The following is a 22,121-nucleotide window of genomic DNA, read 5'->3' as shown; positions in this document are numbered from 1 at the left end:
ATTGCTACCAATATACAACAGATCAAAGACTATATAATAACTAATAAAAATAAGATAATATTAACAAACTAATCTCTTTTGCAACGAATATCCTTAATACATAATAGATTGTAACACGTCACGGATCGGCCAAATAACCACATCAAAAGAGGTAGGGTCTACTCCTCCGGTGTCTTTGCTTCTAACAGGGTCACCATTGGCATTTTTCTAACCTTGAAACAAGGTCTAACAGGTTTGAAAAAAATACTGGTACCCATGCATGTTTGCTAAAATATATAAAAATTAATATTTAGTCTGTATCAATGCAATTTCGTTAATAATGGGTCGCCTATCAAATCGGACCTCGTCATTTAAGGATTATATATTTCTTTCAGATGGTGTCTATTACTGCATGATTATCCTCGTCTCATGGGTTTTCGTACTATTAAGAATGCATTGTGACGTCACAATTTCCATTGAAAAAGCATGCATAGTACGAATTCATATGATGTACGAAAACATATGATTTGACGATAAGTTTTAACAATCGACGCTATAATAATTGTTGTCGGTTTTTTACGTATAGCTGAGATTCTGTAGTCATCTATATTTCTAAATGAAGAGACCAATTTCATCTAGCCGCATATCCTCTGTAACCATACACTGTCGGAAATATTTGTGATATGACGTATACATGTAGTGTTTTGTAGTTCCTTGTCTTTGAAACAATCTTTTTTCTACAGAAAACGCCATTTTTTGAGAAAATAACCCAATCGGGTACCGTTTGATCCGTGTCTTATACGCTTCGCGCATTTTCAGTCAACGTTCTGCCCTCTAAACTTAAAAACACTTTGTTTCAACACTTTCCCTATTTGTACCGCTGTTTCAACACTTTCCCTATTTGTACCGCGGTTTCGCTGGCATCTTCTAGTACCAGATAAAATTTACAGCATAAAACACCTTTACGTTCAGAAGTATTAAAGATGAACCTATTGCTCCTTTTACTTATTGACACAGAAAAAGTTCGAGTAATAATCTGCAAATTCATAAAAGAAGTATTAACAGAATAAAATGGATAATTTATAGATTTGTATGGACAATAACGTATTATGATCATAAGTCATTTCCGTACGCCTTTGTCAGTGCACTAAGCTAATTAAGAAATGGAAAATATATCTCATTTCTCTTACTGCAAACTAAATCTTCCATGAAATAAAAACGTTTGATGTTAAAAAAATGTCTTTCAAGGTAAATCAATCATAGGCACCAAGCCAACACGAATCTATTGATAATCATAATGCTCGAGAGCTTACTAGTATGTAACACGGCACATATCTCCGAAACAGTGGTTATACGTCATCTCTGCTTCGCTCCGCTGACTAAAGTTGAGTAAAGTAACGTCACCGCTGTTTCGTAGTTTAACAAAATTAAAGCCTTTTTATTTGTAATCAATGACGTTTTACGTCCTAAAGTCAATTCTATTTAGAATTGCAATACGCGTCAAATTCGCTTTACTGTCCAAACGAAATTAACTTTTAATTCGTATTAACAAAAGCGTATTTCTGATGCGAATTGGATAATTCGAATTAGCCAATTCGAATTAAAATAGAAGATTGTGTGAACGCGATTAGCGAATTCGAATCGAATTGAATTCAAATCGAATGCGAATCGAATTCGCTAATCACTTTCACACACTCTTCTTTTTTTTTTAATTCGAATTGATTCGAATTGGCTAATTCGAATTATCCAATTCGCATTAGAAATACGCTTTTGTTATTGTTAATATTATTTGCAAGTAAAGCGAATTTAACACGCATTGTAATTCGAATTAGAATTGACGTTAGGACGTTAAACGTTTCGAATTCGAATTGACGTTAGGACGTTAAACGTTTCGAATTCGAATTAAACTAATTCGAATTAGTTAATGCGAATCAAATTCGAATTACGTGTGAACGAGGCATTAGAAATGCTTTTATCGTCTTCAATGTTGGTGGCGTCAACAATTTGTTAAAGTTTGTGATTAGGTCAGTTGAGAAAGATCCACGATAATGCCTAGACTTCATCTCCTTCAACTACATAAAACCATCAATGTACTTGTAATGAAGTTGTAATATTATTGGCAAATCTCGTTTCAATTAAGATTATTTACTTCATTTTTTTTTAAAGAAATTGTTCTAGGAAAGAAGACAATAAATGAAAAAAAACTTGATTTTCTTATGATAAATTTGAACAAAATAGTTGTCCAGTGACAGAAAAAAAAAAGGACATGCCATTCCCGCACTTACGCAAACGATGAACTTCCGATTCCTTGCATTACAAATGACGATAAACTACCGGGCATAATCAGTTCGATTGGCATGCTAAGTCTTTCTATGCATGTGTATATAGTTGTTAATTGGGGTCTTAATTTAGTATTGAGTCTATCGTCAGTTAGGAGGGTAACGATCTATAGCTTTAAAAGTAACCTCTGTTTGACTGTCCTCTTAATTACATATTATGACGTGTCTCAGATATATACAATATACGTACCTAATAACGCCCATGGTTTTTACTAATAAATATTTGTTCTTTATATGTTTTTCCATATTTGCGTGTAGTATTATATATTATTAATATATATAATGAGAAAACCTTTTTGTTTTTCGTTCATTTTTTGTACGTGAATTTGGCCGTTAGTTTTGTCGTTTTAATTGTTTAACATTGTCATTGAGGGGCCTTTTATAACTGACTTTATCTGGTATGGGCTTTGATCATTGTTGAAGACCGTCAGTGACCTATATTTGTTAATTTCTGTGTCGTTTGGTCTCTTGTGGAGAGTTGTCTTATTGGCAATCCTACCACTTTTCTTAAAAAAGGTTTACTAACATAAGTCGCGAGTGATTGTATATTATATGCATTATACATAATAACAACTTTACCATATGGATTTTACTCATTGTTGAAGACCTTACAATGACCTATAGAGTTTTACTTCTACATATGTGGTCTGGCGGAGAGTTGTCACATGACATTGCCTATTTTTAGACCAAATTACGTCATCTGGACTCTGGTGGATAGTTGTCGCACTCATACCATATCTCCTTATTTTATATACAAGTACCACGCACGTCAAAATCTATTATAATAGTATATTTGGCTAAACATAAAAAATGCCTTAATTTATTTATTCTTTCTCTACATCTTTTTTCGTAGAAAGATTTTGAAGACACAAGACATAAAGCTTTATTTAGTATCGGTATAAGCATTGCAAGTACAAACATATTAATACCGACTGTAAATAAAGCTTTACGCTTATGTCTTATGTCTTCGAAATCTTTCTACACAAAAAGATGTAGAGAAAAAATAAATAGAATAATAATTTGAAATACAAATGAAATAATATGAAATCCGTTTCACTAAAAAGTGCCTTACCCGAATAAACCAGTCGTTATATATTTCACTCTCTTCGATCGCTAAATTTACTTCTGGAGGACAACGACTCTTAAGTGGGCGCTGTAATAATTCGACTTAAATATAATTAACTCGAATAAATACAGTGCCCCTTACGATCATTTTCCTCCAGAGTTAATGTAGACTAAGTGATCGAAGTGAGTGAAACTATTCTGGTTAGTTAGAAATTGCCTGATTGGTTCTAGACATGTTGAAGATTCAATTTGGCTGTACGTTTGTGTTACATGTGTAGAAATCGGGCCCATTAAAATACCCAACTGGGTTTTATCAAAACCGATCGAGCAAGACATGGTCATTAAAAACACTGTGAACCGTATATATATTCGATTATCATAGCCTTTCGATATTTGAATGGTCGGATCATAATATAAGTTCGGATGAGCAGATTTTAGGTTTACCAATAGAATGGTTATATGCCACTGTCAGCAGACAAAGTAATCACACCGAATTAACCTTAGACACTAACGTGTTTAATGTCTTTGTTTAATTAACCTAAGCCATTGACGTGTTTAATGACCTTGTTTAATTAAGTTAATTGACAAACCAATACCTGTTTTATCTTCCAAAAAGATATCTCATTAGCTTACTAATCAATTAATTAATTAACGTTCTATCATCGGTTCGATGTAATCCAGGCTTATCACTCGAACGCAGCTTAACTTAAGGGAGTTAATTAAAAACCAGAAAGGCAAGCGGGTACACGAATTGTCTCTTAATATAATAAAACATAAAGTGTTTATATAATGTAAGACCACGACGAACGATGCAACGCCGTGTTAATATGATATGAAAGTCTGTAATAATCCAACTCACACGAGAGAAGCTGTGTTTGCATAAATGTAAAACGCAAAAGATACTCAACGCACACGGGTACTACGTATACATATTTGTATAATGTAAGACCCAAACGATGCAACACACACGGGTACTACGTATACATATTTGTATAATGTAAGACCCAAACGATGCAACACACATGGGTCTTCAATTCAGCGAGAAATTCCTGCACCCGGAGGCTGGCCCATAAACAAAAATGTGTATTATAGTTCAGTGATAATGGACGTCATACTAAACTCCGATATATACACCAGTGAGAAACAAAAATTAAAAATCATACAAGACTAACAAAGGCCAGAGGCTCCTGAATTGGGACAGGCGCAAAAATGCGGCGGGGTTAAACATGTTTTTAAGATCTCAACCCTCCTCTACTAATCAATAATGTAAGTCCCAAACGATGCAACACACCCGTGACGGATTTAGGTTAGTATACATACATTGTATGTATATATACAGTAAGACGCAAACGATGAAACACAAACGGGTGTTACTCTATACATAAATATCACTCCGGCTTCCTGGGCTCCACCAAAAAAAACTTGCTTTAAAGTGACCTGGTGAACTGAGACATTTTTATTCGTAGCGACACCTGGCGACATAAACGGGAACCCAGCTGTAGCCCTATATGACGTTAATAAAATCATGACAAATACTTTTAGGGTACTGAGGACATTCAGCCTTATTCGTGGCAATTTGTCGGTCATGAGGTAGTAACACAGAACAAATCCTTGAACAAATGTTCTATATGTATATATATTTTACATATTATAAGAAGCATGCACATCTATTAAAACATTTTCACAAAATTGTTTACCTATTTAACGCATAATGCAAGAATTGGAAATCGTTTGAACTTAACCTTATCATACATGAATGAAACTTTCCGAATAAGAATTTGTTAAATTGAAGTTTAAATGATTTTTTTTTTAATAAAATCATGAATGAATGTTTGACTAGAAGATCCATTTAAACAAAATTAAACTATCTTAAACTCTTTAACTTGTCCGTTTATACATTGGAGTGATATTGAAATGGCTTGCATTGTGAGTATAGATACATATCGATATGTTTTATTGTTTGTAGGCATTTTTTTTTCTGAAAAAAAAAATGTTACACTTATTTGCTTTTGTGACTGAATTCAGCTTATGTTTTTTGAAATATTCAATAATTTGATTTTTGTACGAAATACTCGAAATTGTTGTACTATTCTAACACATGTACATATAGGCTTGACTTAATCTCAATAGACATTTCCAAATATTAAGGCAAAAATCCATGCTAAAGAGGTGCCAGCATTAACGTGTGCAGGATAAATAAATACACAGCCACGTCCGGTCGGTTTTGTGAAGTTATATCCGGTACCCGTACATGCATAAAGCATAAAGCACAAACGATTTATTTAAAGTCGGTTATACATATAACAATACAACATAAGCTGTGTAGAGCTTTTATCCAACATACATATATGACAAGCACAATACATCATTGCAACGACTCTGAGGGGTCATATATTTGTAGTTGTAGCTTTCAATGTGGAATTTCTGTCCTTTTCACAAATATGTATATCCTCTTATTACAAGGTCTCCTCAAAATTCAAAATCTACCCATTACACGGGTGTACACCCAGCCATTTATAAAAGGGGACCCCAACAAAGGATAAGGGCATCCAAATATATGTATCCCTATTCAAATGCATTGATCGCCAAAAAGGGGGGTTTCAACCCCTGGAAAAACTTCCCGTATGTTGCGTATATTAATACATTTTTGTTTGTTCTGAATATGAGTGGACATTTTTTTATTCGCTCATGTAATTTTACATAGATAGAATTGAAATCATCGAAGTCTCAAATATAAAAAAAAAACAAACCTAATATCTAGTCCAAATGATTATGACGTCTTGAAAGGCTATTATATTTTTTTTTCTTTGACGCCTTACTTCGACGTCATAACGCCAAACTCATATTTTAACATTAATATCTAGTCCAAATAATTATGACGTCATAAGGCGTCAAAGAAAAAAATTATAATAGCCTTTCAAGACGTCATAATTATTCAAAGAAAAAAAATATAATAGCCTTTCAAGACGTCATAATTATTTGGACCAATTAATATCAAGCTTCAATACTATCCTCACATAAAATACAAATTTACCGGGTCTGTTCATCCTCTGGAGTCGGTATAACAAAAGGAAAATACGACTAAGACTGATCGTCAGTCATGAAATTAAACATTCTGTGTACTTACGATCAATCTTAGTAGTAACTTTTTTTGTGCAACCGTTTTCTGGTCCTCGGTGGCTGAGTGTTCTCAGTCTACTGTATTACTATAGCCTGTCTTCGTTAAATTTAGATTGCGAGTTCGAAGCCAGTACGTAGCAGGTAGATTCGGCACCTAGAATCTCAATTGATCTGTCAGTTTTCTTAAAAGATTAAATCTCCCACCCCTGCTTCCTATGGCAATACGAATTGACCGCCACGACTTAACCAATAGTTAACACCAACAATCTTATCATTCACTACGACACTAAATGCATGATTGATTGCGTAACAAGCATGTAATAGGACAAAGTAATCTTGCTCAGCGTTAAAATAGTTATGCCATTGAATTCATTTTTGAATATACAGAACACATGGCTGTGCATTTGATTCTCGTTTTAGTATAGTTAGACAAGGGTGATTCTACCGCACATTCACTTAGGCATGCGTACGCTATCATCCCCCTGTTATAACTACTCGTTTTCAAAGATGATTTGAAAAGGTATTTGATATCAAATGAACAGGTACTCTATCGAGATGTGTTCCTCCTGGTTCGATGTTAGTTCGATAAACCTTGTGTATGTCACATGAATTCGTATCGATGAAATTGCGTGCAGGGTTGCGTTCAATATTGTAGCGGCTACATAGGCCTACGCAAATTTATGACTATTGGACGTGTAGCTAGCCTAGCTGCAGCTAGATTAGCTACTCGGTCAGTAGACAACAATCTACGTAGCACTACGTAGCCGCTACCATATTGAACGCAACCCAGGTTTAAAGAAATGTATATATATACGATCAAAGTTACAATCGATTAATTGACATCGATGTTCAAATAAAATATTCACCGACTTTCAATGAGAAAAAATATTCTTAAACATTAATTGTGTTTTAGTGAATCTAGAAAGCAAAAGCATATTTTAGTTTCCCTAAATCTCTTTTTGTAAGAATATGACACACTTATTCTTGCGTTCATAACAATCGTTTTTTTTTTCTATCGTCCTTGATTTTTCAAAGTTATTTCCGGATTACTTTTTAAAACGAAATCGTTGTTAACTGTCAGATCTATAGCAACGTTAATTGACCATTAATCGTCAGACGCAATTAACAATAATCGGATTAAGAGGTCACATGATGCCGTGCCAAAGTTTACCTAATGACCGAAAAGAAAGCATGCATCATTAATCCCAAAAAGTTGTGACAAAAACACGTACGTCATTAGATAGGTGATAGTATAATTGCTATATATTATCAGCAGATTATTAAGCTTCAGAAGCATTTTATCGGGTATTTATTTGTTGATTGTAGTTAACTATTTTTGTCAAGGTTTGTGAATGGTACTAAACAAGCAGTAGTTTTGTTGACATGAGTTAGCTTAGTTTCGTATTTGCTGCTGAATCAATTGTGAAAACCCAAACCTGTGTTTGAATATAGTGTTTTTGGGTTGTGTTGGCTAAACTTGCGATATTCATATCAAACATTAGTTAGCTGTTGTAAGAAATTGTACAAATAATACTTGATCGTTTTAAGCAATTCCAATTAGGATAAAACAAATTAGACAAGAGGACAACTTTCATATTAACTTTAAAAACAATCAGGATTAACTTGAGGATTTGTCTTTTATTATTGGACCTATTGACCCTTTTCTTCATGATGGCATTTGATTTGCATTAAGGTATATATAACTACACAATTACGAGATATTTTAAACGTTTTCTCTGTATTATAATTTGTCTAGTACCCCCTCCCTTTTTTAACTTCTCTGAAATATAATTATCAATATGTTGTATTAAATTTTTGTCTTTGACAAAGTTGTTATAGCAAAATAATGAATTTCCAAAGACAAAATTTTAATATAACAAATATAAACGATCAACTTTTTTGGCCGATCAATGCATTTAAATGGGAACATATAGCTGGAACTCCCCCTTTTATCCTGGGTTGGGAACCCCCTTTTTAAAATAGCTGGATCCGCCCCTGATATATCACACAATTCTGACATTTGAATTTTCATATACTAGTAAAAGGTTCTGGCTGCTCTTCAGAAAAAAAGAGGGCTAACGGTAAAATCTGACAAAACGACCTATAATATTAGGGTCTTGTCTAACATGCGTGTAAAATGTCTATTAATAAGGATGTATGCTAAAAGTCATGAATGTTGGCATGTTTTTGATGTCACATTGACATTACAACTGATTTTTTTGCTCCAGATGAACAAATTATATGATCGAATCTGCCAATAAATTAAACATGTAGCGATCTTAAAAATGTCGTCTGTCAATAAATTAAAAATGTAGTAATCTTCAAATGGTTGAATCTGTTATAAATTAAAAATGTAAAAATCTTATTACATGATCGACTAATTTATATTGTTTTACGGTAAGCATATTGATTTAGGGACCAAATAATAACTCTTAAAATCAGTTCCCACTTATCAATGAGACCTAGCTGTCCATTCAGTCGTTGAGACATTAGTGACATCGATGCTATTTTAACAGTCACCATTATAAGAGTCGAGTAAAGTTTTGCAGGATTCAAAAACAAAAGCAACTATTTCATATAATATAATCCATTTTAAACACTTGGATAATTTTTATTGAAACATTTGTTGTGGATTGCTGTTTAACGCAATGACGTCCAGTGGCAAGTCGTTCGAGTAATGCTCTTGTTTTTTCTTTCAATTGTTATTACAGTGGCGCATTCAAAAGGCGGAAAACCTGGGGGGGAGCAGGGTTTGAACCCCCTTAACTTTGAACGATCAATGCACTTGAATATGGGTATATAGTTAAAAAAAACCTCCTTTTTCCTGATTTTGGAACCCCATCCCCTTTTAAAAATGGCTGGATCCCTCCGTGTTTTATGCATAGGTCGCAGAGTACATTCTGTTGCTTATACTGACATGCTAAATTTGAACTTTGCCAGTTTCAACAACATTTTTCCATTATGTTTTAACGAACCGTTACTATTAGTTCATTAGCTGAATGACTCTGTTAAACAGATCAGCATTTTATTTTTTGAAGAATTTATCTTCCTTGATTGTTGTAAAGCTTTTCAACGTTAATTATTACAAACTTAACCTAGAAGGGTGCTTTTTTTAAAATTATTAATGGAGTTATTATTATTCGAGTTTCAGAATCTAGTGCATTCTGGGTTATAATTTTTTTATCTTGAAAAAAAACGTACGCATGCACTCTGTGATTGGCTAACTACGTCCAAAACAATTGAAATTCGACTAATGGCGTGTCGTGGTTTTCATTTTAAAGTACGAAAATGAACTACACTCTGTGATTGGCTAACTACGTCAAAAACAATTGAAATTCGACCAATGACGTGACGTGGTTTTCATTTTAGAGTACGAAAATGAACTTACTCAAAGTCTTTTAGATTCTCATTCGGCGAAATCATCTAAATAAATATCCTCGGAACTTGTATAATAAATTAGAAGTGAACCATAAGAAACCCAAAGGATATTGGGTATTCATTCATGACATAAAATTAGTACATGCACAGCGAAAAACACACAGAAAACGAAGGAACAGCGCCTGTATTGCTGTTCTGCATCTCAAAGTCACAGTGAGGACTAACACACGGGGAAAACACTCCTCCTGACTGCAAGCTTAAGACGTCCCTAAAACCGGTTTTAACGTTAAAATTAAAAATTAAATTTTGTGAACACGGAAAGTGTTTAACGATGAATAACACTTCCATTTAAGCTTAATTGGCAATTATTCGGAATCACAAAAAAGCTTGTTTTGCAATTATTTCTGAATTTCTGATATTCAAATGCCTTTTGATTGCGTCAGCCGTCCATGGCAATTGTAACAACATGAAATCACTGTAAATTAAACCATATGCATGCGCTCCTTATTTTTTTATTAGAAATTTTCGAATGGATCCAAAATTTTTATAGCAAAGCATAAAAATTATCTTGATTAACCTAACCCATTCTACTGTATCCCACGGTGATAATCGACGTCGCCATTTTTTATTTAGAAACTTCCGGTTGAAGTTGTTCAATTAAGGACCAGCAAGCTTGTCAGTTGTAATGAAACTGATTAACGGAGATAGCAAACTTTAACATTTACTATAGTCATTGATAATTTCTCAAATGCTCAATGTTACATCGAATTACGTCAATAAATGTCCGTATTTTACATTTTCCGTCAACGATTTTCATTTATAATCCGAGTTGTTATTTGATTTCCAAGACAGCTGACATTTCCGTAAATGGAATACTTTTATACCACATTCATCCATTTGGATTATTTTAGCTGTGCAACTCTGTCAATAATCTTTGGGTTGATTAGAATTTAACGTTCACTCTTGACTAAATAATTACATTCGAATCATCGGAGTGTAATTAATATAATTAAACCCGTATTTGGGCTGCAGGTTTATTTTGTAACCGTCAATTCTTGACAAATTACAGAATATCAATGAAAGTCGGTAGTTGATTACCTGTTCGTGCATTCTTACATAACCCCAACTCATTTATACTGGTAACAGCTATAATTTACTTTTAGTTTGCAGAATGAAAATGTATAAGGTCGGGTCTGGCCGAAATACATTTATAAAACAAGACTTTTTTTAGTTTTCCCTACTAACCAAACACTGGCTATACAAGATATTAAATTGTGCGCACAATATATTAATATGTTTTCTTTACATGTCCCTAGCGGGGCTTCGTAGGCTGCATACATGTACATGTATAATTGAACTGAGCATTCCCGATATATCTGTGGGAATTTGTTTAGGCTTGCTACAATTGGGGAAATATACAATGCAATATACTACAGTAACGCACCCTGCAGTGCTATAGATATACTTACTGTTGTATATGTTTCCGCTTTGATGCCTTCTTTGTTGTTGGTCATTGAATCAATAGACATAGATATGACCGACCTTGACATAGATATGACCGACCTTGAAATTATCCTAGAAAAAAACATTAGGTTAGAGTTTTGTCTAAATCGGAAGCAGGACTAATTCTTGATGACCCATCTTTAATTAGCCTCCTTTTTGTATATAGTTGGTTTGATATGTTTTGAAATTTTAGACTGTGTGCGAAACGGTTTCTGTGTAGTATTTTCTTTCCTCGTAAATTAAAAAAAAAAGTGTAATTTAAACAAAAATATTTTTCCCAAGATTAATTCCAAAAGTCCATATAAAACTTTCCTGACACAATCAAACGTTATACAATATCTAAAAACAGTAGATAACAACAGTCATATTCCTGATTTGTAACAGTCATTTTTCGTTCATTTTTTTTATATAGATAAGGCTGTTGTTTTAGATTGTCATTTCGGAGCCTTTTTATAGCTGACTCTGCGGTATGGGCTTTGCTCATTGTTCAATGCCGTACGGTGACCTATAGTTGTTAATTTCTGTGTCATTTTGGTCTCTTGTGGACAGTTGTCTCATTGGCAATCATACCACATCTTCTTTTTTATATTTCAAGTTGTTATGATTTCTTTCACAAAGTCATACGTTTAACAGTCATCCCATATACAAAATATAATTCATCCATTTTATCAAATAAAAAAATAACTGATTGAATATATATTGAACAGACAGCTAGTTCCATTTCGAAACTCCTGTTAATATGTAGTGTTCAATAAATGTTGCAGAATAGACAGAGATATGCACTGAACACAAGTAAATGTATATTTGTATAGGTAAATATTAATTAAACAGAAACCTATAAGAAAATAAATTTAAAAAAAAAGATATCTACATGTACATGTAAAATTGAGAAAGGAAATGGAGAAAGTGTCAAAGCGACAACAACCCGACCATAGAACAGGCAACAGCCGAAGGCCATCAATGGGTCTTCAATGTAGCGAGAAACTCCCGCATCCGTAGGCGTCCTTCTATTGGCCCCTTAAAAAATATGTATACTAGTACAGTGATAATGAACGTCATACTTAACTCTGAATTATACACAAGAAACTAAAATTAAAAATCAAACAAGACTAACAAATGCCAGAGGCTCCTGACTTGGGACAGGCACAAAATTGCGGCGGGGTTAAAATATGTTAATGAGATCTCAACCCTCCCCCTATACCTCTAGCCAATGTAGAAAAGTAAACACATAACAATACGCACTTTAAAATTCAGTTCAAGAGAAGTCCGAGTCCGATGTCACAAGATGTAACAAAAGAAAATGAATAAAATGACAATAAAACATAAATAACAACAGACTACTAGCAGTTAACTGACATGCCAGCTCCATACCTCAATTAAACTGTACATGTATATGTATAGGTGCATACATACTGTCTACAAAGACAGACACATACACTAACTATTCTGTATAAGTCAAGCTCTTAATGCTTAGAATTATTTAGTGAAATTTAGTGAGATTTAGGTGCATGCATACTGTCTAAAACGACAGACGAGTAGACTAACTATTCTGTAGAAGTCAAGCTCTTAATACTTAGAATTTAGACGAGTTCACTTGTTCAATAAGTCTGTTTCATAGCTTTGAGACTTCAGAAGTCGTTTTAATGTCTACATGTATAGGTGCATACATACTGTCTACAACGACAGACGTGTAGACTAACTATTCTGTATAAGTCAAGCTCTTAATGCTTAGAATTATTTAGTAAAATTTAGTGAGATTTAGGTGCATGCATACTGTCTAAAACGACAGACGAGTAGACTAACTATTCTGTACAAGTCAAGCTCTTAATACTTAGAATTTAGACGAGTTCACTTGTTCAATAAGCCTGTTTCATAGCTTTGAGACTCCAGAAGTCGTTTTAATGTCTACATGTATAGGTGCATACATACCGTCTACAACGACAGACGAGTAGACTAACTATTCTGTACAAGTCAAGCTCTTAATACTTAGAATTTAGACGAGTTCACTTGTTTAATAAGCCTGTTTCATAGCTTTGAGACTCCAGAAGTCGTTTGAATTAACCGATCAATCATGTATACTATGATCAAGGGTTGCACTATGTGAAACATTGATTCGACATTACGATACAGACTATACGCATTGGTTAACCAATAATAATACTACTAACGGACTATGCATCGTGGTAAGTTTGTTTTAATATATAGGTAATATGTATACTTTAACCTGTTTAAACTTAACCGCAACATTGACTGTTAAAAGAAAGGGGAAAGGGATCGTTTATATTGACACATACAAGTTTGATCATCAGTTGATGACTTTGCGTCATACGATTCCATAGCAACGCTGATTTTTTTTTTAGATTTAGCAGCACGGCCTTGTCACAGTGCAGTATAGCTAATTATCTTATGATTCTAATGAGAGAATAGATAGGTGTAAAGTCTTTACGCAGGATGTCTGTAACTAAAGAGGTTGCGGCTCGTGTTGCAGAAAAATACACGATCGTTCACATGTTGAAAAATACGTCTATCTTTATTTTTTTAATTTCTATATTGATATATATATATATATATATATACCTGAGATAATTTTATATATTGATATGTTATACATGTTATATGGGTTATTTGAAGTTGATATGTCATTATATTTAATCAGAGGTCCTCCCTTTTAGTTTCCAAGTGATCACAAATAGCATTAGATCACATATCGTATTTGAATAAAAATACAGATATGACATACTATTATTGTAATGCACTTAATTAGTATTTCATTACGGATGCATTCATATGTTTGTGCATCAAGTATATAAAGTTAAAGGACAAACTATTATCTATTTATTTATAAAATCATTCAACATATTATATATTTCTTTAGATATAACATTCTCAATTTACAAATACTTCGTAAGTCATATAACAAGGAAGGGTCAGTGATATCCATTTCAGGTTTAAGATTAGTGCCGATTGAACACCTTTCACTCCAACAGACAAACAAGTGGCAATTCTTATATTAAGTTGTCATTGCTTGAGTAAGTCATACTTTTAAGAGGCTCATACAGGATACCCCCCTCAGGTCGTAAGGTCGCTTTCAAATTCGACGAGAGGTCGTTGTTAAGGGAAATGTACAGGTCGCAGGTCGTTTTTCCCAACACAGAGAACGGAAGTCAGTCGAAGGTCGTTTTTTTTTCCAAATTTTACAGGTCGCAGGTCGTTTTTAGAAGGCCCTCAGGTCGGAAGTCGCCTCTAAAAAGCCCTTAGGTCGCAGGTTGTTTTTGACCCTGCGGAAGCCTCTTTTAAGATAGTATTCTTATCAATCATGTTTGCTTATAGTAACACATCTGTCTGTCTCCTCGCGCTTACCCTCTCCCTACTTTTCAATAGATTTTTTTTATATTTTTCCAAGATAGAGTTTAAAAAAATCGTAAAATGGGGTGACAATGGCGGATCCAGGGGGAGGGTTCCGGGGGGTTGGAACCCCCCTTTTTTTGGACGATCAATGCATTTGAATAAGGACATATAGTTGGAACCCCCCTTTTTTTCTCCTGGGTTGGGAACCCCCCCCCCCCCTTTTAAAATGGCTGGATCCGCCCCTGGGTGAAAAACACGAAACTGGGGTAAATAAATTGAATAAGAAAAGTTTGGGGCGTAAGCCAAAAGGGGTAAACTGTTGGCCGTCGAGCACAAATATTTGCCACGGGACATGAACAGTAACTATTTATTCATACCAAGATAATCCATGCTTAGGTTGTTATAGTGGAAATTGTAAACAGAGTTAAGTGGTCCTTTTTTACAGCAATTTGCCTGCTGACAATCAAGAATTAAACAATACATAATATGGTAATATACATATGTAAATATAGAAGATCAATTTTCATTCATCATTTAATCTGAGGCTAATGTTTACCCCATGTCAGACTTTATCTTTATTTGAATATTAAAAGGATATCAATTAGATTAGATTTAATTTGATCAATTGATTTGATTTAATTTGATCAATTGATCATTCGATTATAATTTTAAGTACAAAATAAGAAGAATTGGTCATGCTAAGGATGTTATATGAGTCTCAAATAACCTCCTTGGTCATGCTTATAAAACTGCAGAATATGAAATGTTGAATATTGTGTTTTTTCTTTTCAATTTTATGATAAATCAGCTCTTTTGTACTGGAATTAAATTGCTACCAAAAAGATATCTTGTATGTAACGGTACTTTATTTAACGGAAAACACAATTTGTTTTCACAAGCCTAAGAAAGCGAGGCCGGGCGAAATTTTTTGCAAATAAATTTTATTGTAATTTGATATGACACAAACATGACAGACGTTATTCGTCTGTTCTTGGATTTGGTAGTATACCATAGTAGTGCATGTAAAAGTCTTGTAACCTCATAAATTTACATCATTCTTGAAAATCCATCTTCGTGTTTCAGATAAGGACAAAGCAGGACCCACGCCAATCTCCCATGCAGATTTATCGGTCCTTGCTCTCTCTATGGGAGATTGGACCCAAGTTCGTATTGAATTAGAAAGTTATGGTCCTGCTTTATAAAAAAGAAGATGTGGTATGATTGCCAACTATCCACAAAAAACCAAAATGACACAGACATTAACAACTATAGATCACCGTACGGCCTTCAACAATGAGCAAAGCCCATACCGCATAGTGAGCTATAAAAGGCCCCGATAAGACAATGTAAAACAATTCAAACGAAAAAACTAACTTTGTATGTACTATTTGCCAATTGACCTCAAATGTCAAATATTTGCATCTGGACTTAAAGCAACCAACAATCAATCAAATGTCAAACTATATACATGTAGTATCATCAAACAAAGACCCATTGTCTTTGTAGCCTTCTGTTGTTATCTGCTCTTTGGTCGGGCTGTTGTGTCTTTGACATACTTCCCATTTCTATTCTCAACTGTATTGCATACAACGTCAATGCGACATCAACCCAAATACACTCAAAATAATAGACATTTGAGCGTTCTTAGTTTGAGCCGTATATGCATGTATTAAATGCATGCATTATGTCAAATGAATAAATAACTTAGATTATTAATCTTGTGCATACATGTATTGATAATTTAAGTATGTGTAAACATATATTGACGTCAATGTGTGTTAGAATTATGTAACTTAAATTTGTATTCGATGACCAATATATTCTTGACCTATGCCACAGTGGCGGATTCATTGAGGGGGAGGTGCAAGGCTTCCATAGAGGGCGTCATTCGACGCGCCAAAACAAACGATTACATATGTTTTTCATGATTTATGTGAGTTTTAGCACACAATTGTCGTAAACATTTTCTATTAGTTTCACCATAGGCATACTTAATCGTTTTATGATATATGACCCCCGCTTTCAACAATCCTGGACCTTTTGTCCCTGGTTGATACGTGTAGCTGTTTAAATGGCGATCATACCGCACATATATTCTTATTTTTTATAATTTATACGAATATTGTTTCATTCGCAGATACATTGTAGCTATTAGCGATTTATGTAAATATTCTTTTTGTCCTTAAAATGTTACTTGAACTCTCTAAAACCAGTTCCGATTGAAACTGTATATTGAACAGAGACAACATGACTTTACCAAAAAATATGGCTATCGTTAGTCACTTCATCTATCGAGATTGTTACACGGTCTATAATTTTTCGTAGCTCAGTTGACCAAAAAAATTCATTTGCGCATAAAATAAAGATTTAAGTATTTCACTACTCAACATTAGCATGTTAGTTGTATGTTTATTATTTATAGAACATGATCTAGCCATATACTGTTTCAATGAATATTTCATTAAAAACCTAGTTGTTCATCTTGGTTTTTATATAGAGCTGAAAATAGGTTTATAAATAATGAATTGCCATTAGTATCTCTCAGTGTACAAACCATTAGCTCTTATAAAGTTCAGAATCATATTTTATATATATCTTTTGAAAATATACGAAGAGAGGTTGAACATGAAAATGAAGATTATATGACGATAAACGGAAGATTAACAATCAAGATAGGCGTGATGATAAGGAAATGTTCTAGTCACTGCCCGCCCTCCTGGCCACAGGTATAAATGGGTGTTCCTCGTATCGGCGAGTGCCTATTTTGTAAAAAAAAAATGTTGGATTAAGTATTTTGTTTAAAAGAGGGGGGCGTGGGGAGGGGGAGGATCCATCCAACTCAGGATATAAAAAAGGGGTTCAAACCATATGTCCCCTTTCAAAAACATTGTTCGTCAAAAAAGTCGGTCCCACACCCCGAAAACCCATTCCTAAATCCACCTTTATTGAAGTACCTTTATTGAAGGTTGTAACCAATTCCCCGTGTTTTGTAAGTATGGAACGACCATGCAAGAAATGGACAGATCAATAAAATTCGTAAACCAGTCCATTTAATTATGGGGTGCCAAGGTACAGTTATGCTGACGTCATACTATTGTTAAAAGTAAACTTTCATGTACGGATATATAGCCACTTATCATTTGTTTAAATTTGATAACAAGTGATAAAAGTTAAATTTAGAAATAGTATCATCTCATTATCGTTATTATATACAATTTAATTAGTTTATTGGTCATAAAACTTTCTTCACTTTGGGTTAAATATATACACGTGGTTTGTAATTGCCGCCATTTTTACGCTGATGACCAGGTAGTGCCAGTTACTGTAAATAAACTCAGAACGTGTAAGTGGAAAATTATTTTGACTCATTTGCAAATATATACATATAGTGCTAAAATATATAGACTAAGGTAAATCCCGGAAGTTTGACGTTACATTCATACGACTTCTAACTGATATTGTGGGCGTTCCAAATTAGATAAATTATTTTGAACCAATTTTGCATTTTCAACCTTTATTCTCATATTTTTTACCAACTGAAGCTAATAATATATGTACTATGCATATACGTTTAATCATTGTAACGAAAAGCACAAAATTAGTCGAGATTTTAATGTCACAGTAACATGTTTGCGCAAAATCAAGCATGATTGTAATGTGCGCAAAATTAATCATGATTGTAACGTTATGCGCAAAATTAATCACGATTGTAATGTCATACGCAAAATTAATCATGTGTTTTTTTTATGCTCAAAATTAATCATGATTGTGTTGTTAAGCGCAAAGTTAATAATTGTTTGCTGAAGACACAGCTGCAAATATTTCATGCTTATCTTAATACCAAAAAATCAAATACGCAGATCCTACATCGATGACACTTCAGAACGGAGGATGAAAAGGGGGGATCTAACTATTAATCATTTATAAGGACTCGAAGTTTTAATTGCAATATTTAATCTACGAATCTTTTAAAGACTGCTGTACGTGTTTAAAGTGAACATGCCCAACTCGAGACATACATTGTACATGGATAATCCGATTTAACGTAGCTATATATTCCGAGCGGATGGCGAGATTTTTGTTCTGAAATCCTACACCGCTTAACGTTTTAATGTGGACAAGAACGCCCAAAATTACCATACATTCATGTATCTATTATATATACCATAGTCAGCCTTTGGGATAAGTATCAGAAAATACCTATTTAAGCTGAAATAAAAAAAAATATTAATGTTCGAGAATAATTCAGTTTCATGGGAGATCAGCTTTGTGTGGGAAGGTAGCCGAGACAATTTTACATTTTTTTTTTATTTGATCAAAACCTTTTTAATGGGAATTATCAATAGCAAAGTGATGTTACATACGGATCTCATATATTTTATTCATCTGAGAATTCACAAAGGACTAGTATCTTTATAATATATGCACGTAGTACATGCTATTAGTCAGTATGAACAAGACATAGATACATAGTTAAGTTAGATTTTTGAAAGGTCAACCTAACATTTGTAATTTAAACACCTCAGACAGTCATATAACTCTTTGTTAATGTTCGATACAGTCTCTATTATAGCTGGATGCCATTTAGTAAAACAATTATTATCTCCCTTGAGGGAAATCCCCTAACAAGGCTCAGTCGAACTTTTTTAAATGTATTTATAGCATTCATCCTTATTATAGCGAGGTGTCATTTAGTATGTTATTATAATCTCCCATGATGAAAATCCCCCTACGAGAACCAGCCGATTTTTAAAAGTAATTCATCACTTGAGTGTAATGAACAATATAACGTCATCCAATCAGAAGTGAGAGTTACATATATCGCAATGTTTATATATATAGTTTTGAAAACTCTTTAAAAGAAATAAATATTGATAGTATGTAAATAATAACACGACTAAAAGTCAAGAATGAACTTCTTCATTATAAAGAGGGTCCGTAGGTGTCATGTTGCAAGGCAAAATTTCTGTCTCTATCCAATATACCCTCAATTTCCTGTGGCAGTCCAAATTTCCCCGACCATTACTCCGGATGGCCTCTTTTATTACACAACCTACCTATTGTATTTATTGTTAACTTCTTCTTGTCCTGAACATGCGTTAAATATTTGCCACTGGACGTTAAGCCTAAACATACATGACATTTGCCACTGGACGTAAGTCGTTAAGCAACCAATAATCAATCAATCATTATAAAGTGAATAACTGTGCACCTTACAATCAGCGTGAAGGTTTACAAAATGACAAATTGAATATGAATTCTAAATCTTAAAAAAAAGGCGTACTTAGTAGTATATTCTTTAATTCAGTTAGGGACCCGCGACATTGTGGGTATGGTCTACTAAATAATAAAACTTAAAGGTAGCTGAAAACAATTAAAGATTCGTGTTTTTTTAGATTAAGCCATTGAAAATTTAGGCATCCGTACATATCTTGTAGATTTGTAACTTGGATTCTGCTTTGTTAACAAAAAAAAAACGGCTTGGTACAGTATACAGTAAACTAAGTGAAAAATAAATCTTGACATTTAAGACCTGTCTATATATTTTTATCCGTTCAATAGATTTAAATTCCAATTCATCAATCTTCTCGTTCAGATTCATTATTTTCCCAATACAACCGTTAAAGGAGGAATACACTTTAAATGTTAAAGTGTCCGCCAGCAGAGTGATTGGCTACGATTAACATATAGGCATGAATCTTGAGGTTACTCATGGGACATTGCTATCATTAGTCTTTTGGCTCAAAAGTGACATTCATGAGTGCAGAATAATGTATAATAATATGAACGGTATGGATTTTTTTAATTCCATAAGCATCAAAATAGATCATCGTAATGTATTTTTGGCAAAGAGCAATGTAGATCTTATTTATAGGAAAATGTCATTTGGTCTCTGGTGAACAGATGTCTCATTGGCAATCATACTATATGATTTTTATTTTTATGCGTCACGTAGTTATGCGTAACATAAAATTATGTGAGATTGTGAGAATACCTCCACAAGAAATAATTAGTGCATAAAGAGAGAGAAATTTGTATTTCCACAAATTAAAAAATCATTCTGAATTCAATAAGCAAATATGTTAGCTTAATTGTTTTACGTCCATTTCTGATAGATTTATAGAATGGATTGTGATAATTATAATAAAAAAAAAAACGAACACCAAAGCATATTTCAGAAATCTTTAGGGAATAAAGTTAAGCAATTTATGTACAGAAATTGCGTTGTCAAAAAAAGTTTCCTTATCTCTTATGATCCTCAAATATATTTTGTATCTTGATATAATATACCATCAATTAACAAGTCTAATTTCGTCACTTTTCGTTATAAATATTTTAACACTGGCTTTTGTTTAAGAGTTTAAAACTAATAACAGACAACATCAAATCACGTGATTGACGTCATAAGCTAAATAAGGATACAATGCGTCTATTATTTATTTATTAGAACTGCATTATATCCGAGAAAACGTGTTCAACAGTTTTATTGGTGAATTTTATATTTGATTCTAGCAACATAAATCAAAAATGTTAGAAACGAAACCATTTTTGTCTCGCCAGCGACTTATGTAAGTCGCGTAGTGCGTTAAATAGGGATTACATTCCGGCGGCGGTTTTAAATATTAGTGTAAGAAGGTAGAAGGGCTTGAGCCTCGATGCATCGCAACATAGAATCACTTTCATAACAGCGTGGACAGCCGCAATACTTACAGGGGTGTGAACTCGCCCGACTCGTACATTTGAACAACCGGACAAGTAATTATTTTTGTCTTGGTTGCCCGTGGACGAGTAAAAAAATATACAAGACAAAGTTCAAATCCAACAAAAACATAAAATTAATTTCAAAACGTATAAAGATGTTTAATTTATGTAAAAGAAACCAATGTTCAGCAAGTAAAAACATCAATGTTCATGACGATAAATTTACATAATAAAAAGGTGGGCAAGCAAGACAAAAAGAGTCATGAGTCGAGTAGAAAACCTTAAATGCAAATGGAATACACAGCTAGAGTATTTAAAAAAAAAAGAAAGCGAGAATTTCAGACATCGTGGATATCAGATTGCCCCTGGCTATCTATGGAAATTCGGAAAATAAATTAAGTTTTTTTCCTATTTATAGATGAAATGTCAACATTATTTGTTGTCAAGTGGAAAATAAAAGGGACGCATTAATTGCCCATCAAGACAATGATAAATAATCAAGAAAAAAACAAGTGTGTCAGTTGAGAGAAACACCACAAAATCATGCAATAGTTATTATTTAGTTTACATTTCTTCAATCACTGTCCTCACATTTAGTATATGTACGTATACCTACTGGCTACAATTTTTATTCAAAAACTGCTGCAAAATTGTCCTTTACATGTCATTTCATTGGTTGGTTTGCTG

The 22,121-nt window shown here is 33.5% G+C and overlaps 1 protein-coding gene across 5 annotated transcripts in view; it reads left to right on the top strand.

Moving 5' to 3' along the window:
* LOC143054394 (neo-calmodulin-like) overlaps positions 1-22,121 on the top strand; it is a 121,095-nt gene that overhangs the window by 49,396 nt on the left and 49,578 nt on the right. Inside the window, exon 1 of one of the 5 annotated variants that reach the window (XM_076227408.1) lies at positions 8,176-8,196. The exons of 2 other annotated variants lie outside the window; for them this stretch is intronic. The gene's annotated coding sequence lies outside the window, so the exon portion shown is untranslated. Of the gene's footprint in view, positions 1-8,175; positions 8,197-13,549; positions 13,568-18,054; positions 18,076-22,121 lie in introns of those variants that run through there. 2 more of the 5 variants (XM_076227409.1, XM_076227407.1) reach the window with 2 other exon arrangements.

Source organism: Mytilus galloprovincialis, chromosome 12 (genome assembly GCF_965363235.1).
Source record: "Mytilus galloprovincialis chromosome 12, xbMytGall1.hap1.1, whole genome shotgun sequence".
Lineage (NCBI taxonomy): Eukaryota > Metazoa > Mollusca > Bivalvia > Mytilida > Mytilidae > Mytilus > Mytilus galloprovincialis.
This window is presented reverse-complemented; position numbering and strand designations above follow the sequence as displayed.